This window comes from Corylus avellana, chromosome 7 (assembly GCF_965113065.1).
Source record: "Corylus avellana chromosome 7, dhCorAvel1.hap1.2, whole genome shotgun sequence".
Classification (NCBI taxonomy): Eukaryota; Viridiplantae; Streptophyta; class Magnoliopsida; order Fagales; family Betulaceae; genus Corylus; species Corylus avellana.
The window spans coordinates 16,842,160-16,847,328 of record NC_142496.1 but is presented as its reverse complement, the minus strand read 5'-3'; the positions used below and the strand labels follow the sequence as shown (position 1 = coordinate 16,847,328).

General features: G+C 41.7%; 1 pseudogene; it reads right to left on the bottom strand.

The window, feature by feature from the left end:
* Positions 1-3,191: 3,191 nt before the first annotated feature.
* LOC148584575 (toll/interleukin-1 receptor-like protein pseudogene) lies at positions 3,192-4,369 on the bottom strand (annotated as a pseudogene).
* Between the last annotated feature and the right edge of the window lie 800 nt (positions 4,370-5,169).

Here is a 5,169-nt window from a genome sequence, read left to right as displayed (position 1 = left end):
GTAATGAAAATCAAGAATACAGATATTTGGTTACGAAGAGGAAACCATTTAGAGAACTCTCTAAATGTAAAACCTCTCCGAGGCAGCCAAACCCAGGAAATCAATTCACTGTATAGAAGAATAAGGAATACAAGAAGAATAACAAAACCTTTGACTCTTCCTTGAACACGACAAGTGACCACTTGACTTCTACCTCAGTAGCCCTTTCCAGAACATCTGGCACGATTCTTCTAAAAGATTTCCTTTCACCGGAACTCCGATTGGCTTCACGTATTTTTTCTTCAACAATAATCTAGAACAAATTCTCTCTCTCTAAGCACCCTGATTTTGCTCAATAAAATACGTACATATAAATGTAGCAAAATCGTGTTTAAATAGAAAATAACCCTAATAAGTCAGCCAGGTCCGGACCCTGCAAATCTGAGGTCCGGACAGGCCTCATAAAATGAACTTTCGGGAAATGGGGTCCGGACCCGGGGAATTGCGGTCCGGACCCGGCCTGTCCAGTCTCCATCAACAACTCCGATCGATGGGCGTTTGTGGTCCGATTGAGCTGAAATTTTGCAGGGACGTTTATAACACATGAATCTACATTATGAACGGTGGAGATTGGATTCGGAGCATTCTATATCAGTGTTTGAGCCGTGAACAGTAGCATCTGCATTTTGGAACTGAATTAAGCCAACACAAGAACTAACACATTTTCCATTTGCACATGCGTGATAGTATTTTGTGTTTTGGTCACCCATCTTGAGCCAATCTTCTTTCGCACGTGCGCCACCATAGTTCCTCTTTATCAAGTAATACTTGTAATTTTGTCTGAACATTTTTGGTTGCCTGTTGAGCCGACATATCCTCCTTGCCTTGGAGCTTTAAAAGCCTCCCTTGCAGTTTAGATATAGAGTCTGGCACACTTTCATCCACATTCCTCCGCCAACTTTTCAGATTGCGTATACAGCCCTCCAGCTTTGCACTAAAACACGCCCAACTTGTATCATGGTTTTGTGTGTGATTACAAGTCGTGATTATAGCTTCTTGACAACCTGCTTCCAAGGCCCAACTTGCCTCATAAAAAAACCTGGACCGTCTTCCATCAGGTTCGTGCAGCCGAGAGAGAGTTAAGACTAGAGGTGCATGGTCCGAACATATAGTTGCTTGTACATATACTGAAGCGTCCGGGAATAAGTTTCTCCATGAAAGGTTGGCTACTCCCCTATCAAGCCGCTCTCTAATAAGGGCACTGCCCTCTTGACGGTTACTCCAGGTAAATTTAGGTCCCACAAAACCTAAATCAAATAATTCACATACCTCAAGAGTGTTTTGAAAATCTTGCATGAGATTATTTTGTCGTAGTTGTCCCCCTAACTTTTCTGTACTCGTCAAAACTTCATTAAAATCGCCAATACAAACCCAAGGGTTCGGGGCCAAAAGAGCCAATCTTTTTAGTAGGCACCATGCCTCATGGCGTTTTGTGGCATCCGGATGGCCATAAAAGCCAGGGAATTTCAAGTCAACCTCCAATGTCCGATTATGTACTATGGCATTTATATGTCGTTGACTATAGTTTTGAACTTCAACGACACAACCATCCTCCCAAAAAAGTGCAATCCTCCACTACGACCCACGCTCTCGACCACAAACATGTTTTCGAATCCCACTTTCATCCGAATCAACTCCATCTTATTTTTGCATAATTTGGTTTCCATTAGAAAAACCAAATTGGGCTTTTTTTCTCTCACCATACGGCGAAGTTCATGAACTGTTTGGAGGTTCCCAAGCCCCCGGCAGTTCCAACTTAAGGCAATCATTGCGGTCAATGGGGCTGTTTTCCAGCCTCTGCCAATCCCGAACCAATATTTAATTCGTTTTCTCCACTACCTCGAACTAATAATAATTCCACATCTTCGCTTCCTATTTTTTTTTTCCAGTAGACCGTGTTCCCTAACTGATGTGAATCCTCCTCTCGGTGTTTTCTTTTTACTGCCATTTTTCCCGCCTGGGGCCCCTTCATGGATTTCTCAACATTTGCAAGGACTGGGCCTGAATATGGGCCCCCAGGACTACTAATGATCAGCCCCTGTTGTGATAACGGCTCCCTTTCAATCCCCTGCCCAACCAGCCGCACTCCAGCTGGAGATTTCATTCCTTTTCCATTTGAACTTTCAGAGCACGCTCCCCCTTTAACTCCCCCGGGATTCATTCCATTTGTGGGTTGAATACGCCCCCCATCAAGGTTGGTTGACTACTGTTCAAAACGGCCTTTCATAATTCCTACGACTCCACCAATCACGTCATACTGGGATTCCATAGAGATATCATCATAATTCTATCCAAAATTTTTGTCGTGATCTTCGTCTTTGCCATCTGGGGTTACAGATTGTCGCCTTCCCCGAAATACCCCTCCTCCATGTTCTGCCCTTCTGGTTTCCTTATGCCTCCTTTTCCGGCCGTTATACCCCCCCTGTCAAGATGATCATCATAGTGTTTCCATCCTCCTGGTTCAGGTTGAGCAGACTTTGTATAATCTAAATGACCTACTTGCATATCATGGTGTTTTTCTGTTCGTCGGGTTGGTGAGCTGGCTCTCATCCATAGGCCAAATTGAAGGATTTCCTAGTTTCTCATCATACTTCACTTCAGACACCCTTCTGCTCAATGACAAAGTACCCCACAATGATAACAAAATTTAGGCATACGCTCATATTTGAAACCGATCAAAGTCGACTTCCCATCAAACTTTAGCATGCGTTCCCGTGAGAGGGGTTTGTAGAGGTCGATCGCGATCTTAACTCGTAAAAACTCCCCCCATCCGATTCCATCCTTATCAATATCCACCTCTTCCACTGTCCTGATGGTAGGTTCGAGTTTGAAACCTACCTCGCGTCCCATACAAGCCAAGGGTAAGTTCGTCATCCGCACCCAAAAAGAAGCCTTGTCAAAAGTAAATTTCGAAGGTGAAGTGTGCCCATCGAAGTCTTCTACCAAGAATAGATTACTCTCGAAAACCCACGGTCGACCCTCCAAAACTTTTACCTTGTCTCTGGCCATTTCGAATGCAATGAGGAAAAAATTTTCACCCAAATTTTGAAGGTGAAAGTCCCCTTCAACCATCGTACAAGCGTAGCTTTGATTATTTCCTAGCTTACAATCCTCTCTAATACCAATTTTCCCACAACACAGGATTGTCCGCACTAGACTGCCCCTTCCACATCAATCGCTTGAATCTCCACCTCATCACCTTCTTCATCTGCTAGGGAAAGGTTTGCCCAAAGATTGGACAGTTTGCCTGCCATAGTTCCTGTTAAAACACTCGCTATACTCTCAATAATTACAAGAAAGAATTATGAGAAACTAATACTTCTCATCTATGTCGCGATCGCGAGTAGAGAGAAAAAGATAATACACAAGCAGATAGATCTGCTGCCGCTGAAATACCAGAGTTCAAAAATTGAAATAACCGAATGTCCACAAATCTCCAATTTCTCCCTAATGGCCTCAACGGACAATAGGTAGCGCCACCACAAAGGCTACACCCCCCATTGTCCCCATTAGTTTCTGTGAATTCAGAGCTGGGACATTCTTTTAATATATTCTTTAAATTAATCAATTAGTGGTGAAACAAATTGACATTTGTTACTTGCGAAAGAAATTTAAGTCATGAAAAAGTTATTTAAGCAAATTATTCCATCTAAAACAAAAGAATCGGCTGAGTTTAATTAATTTTAGAACAAAGATTATTTAAAAGGTTAATTACAAGTAGACATTTTTAAATGTAAAATAGTTCACATGCATGCATGAAAACATGTGTATATGGGATGTACCATGATTAGAAGAAAGAAAGAACAATATAGAAGGAAGACAGCAAAGGTGGTTAGAAATACCTGTTTCCCAAATACATCCCGGATAAATTAGCCACTTCTTTTAGGGCTCTCTTCCAACCCTCCACCTTCCTTTCATCATTGTTGAACCTTTTTGCAAGTTCAGTGAAAGCTTGTCCAACCCTATTGGTTTGATGCCATACTTCCGAAGGATTTACGTTATAGAATAGTGGTAGAACTAGTATCTCGCTTGTTTTTCTACACTCGAGGATCTTCATCAGCTCTTCTAAGCACCATTGGGATGATGTGTTGTTTTTAGAGAGTACAATGATCGAAATCTTTGACTCTTTAATGGCTTTGACAAGTGCCGGTGAAATTTCCTCTCCGCTTCGAAGTTTGTCATCCATGAAGGTGTGGATTCCTTTTCGACGTAAATCTGTTTGTAGATGAGCAGTGAAAGTTTTACGAGTATCGTCGCCTCTAAAACTCAAGAATACATCCAATTGAAATATGGAAGAAGGGAATGGCGAAGAAGCTTTGTGGAAGCCCATGGACGAAGTTGCAAGAGTACTAGTTAGTAGAGAAAATTGAGAGAGAATTGTAGAACTGCTAGGTATACCTCCCTAATTATGCAAGGTTGTCAAGATAATAATGCAAGTTGTCACAAGCTCGTGACGCGTCAAATTAAAGAAAAATGAGAAACTTATTGGCAACCGCAACAAGCTTATAAAGATGGACATTGACCAGCTTTATGGGAGTTTTCTGCAGCAAATGGCAAACCCACTACATTAAAGAGAAACAACTTGAACTTGTGCACACAACCACGTATAGGCTAATTGTTGGGTTGTTGACTATTTTCGGAGGGTTTTCTATAACAAGTTTAGACCGAAAATGAAGGTGGAGAGTTGTGTTATTTATGCTCACACGAAGAGTTTTAAGAAGTGATAGAGCCACGTGGAGACCAATAAGAGCGATGGCCGCAACTAAAGCTGGAAAAAAAAAATTAAGTCTTATATGTTTAGCTAATGGCCCCTCCAAAAATAGTCAACAACCCAACAATAAGCCTGTACGTGGTTGTGTGCACAAGTTCAAGTTGTTTCTCTTTAATGTAGTGGGTTTGCCATTTGCAGCAGAAAACTCCCATAAAGCTGGTCAAAGTCCATCTTTATAAGCTTGTTGCGGTTGCCAATAAGTTTCTCATTTTTCTTTAATTTGACGCGTCACGAGCTTGTGACAACTTGCATTATTATCTTGACAACCTTGCATAATTAGGGAGGTATACCTAGCAGTTCTACAATTCTCTCTCAATTTTCTCTACTAACTAGTACTCTTGCAACTTCGTCCATGGCCT